We start from the raw sequence: 265 nt of genomic DNA on the forward strand, positions 1-265 counted from the left end.
GAGTCCTAGTTCAAAAGCGCAGTCGAAAGCTGATAGGTGGCAACTGAGTGTTCGGGACCTCTCAGTTGAAGCGCCGACGAGAAGAAAACCCCAAACGTAAACCTATTTATTGAGACAAATCGGCAGCAGGAAAAGAAATATTTGGTTAGCTCGGTAGCGGTGAACGGTTCTGCAGCACTGGAACAGTCACGGTTGAAGTAGGGGCGAACAGCCGGCCCTTTGTTTGCCAACAGAATGGTCGCACTCGTGGGTCACTGCAGAGGGT

Source organism: Entelurus aequoreus, linkage group LG09 (assembly GCF_033978785.1).
Source record: "Entelurus aequoreus isolate RoL-2023_Sb linkage group LG09, RoL_Eaeq_v1.1, whole genome shotgun sequence".
Classification (NCBI taxonomy): Eukaryota; Metazoa; Chordata; class Actinopteri; order Syngnathiformes; family Syngnathidae; genus Entelurus; species Entelurus aequoreus.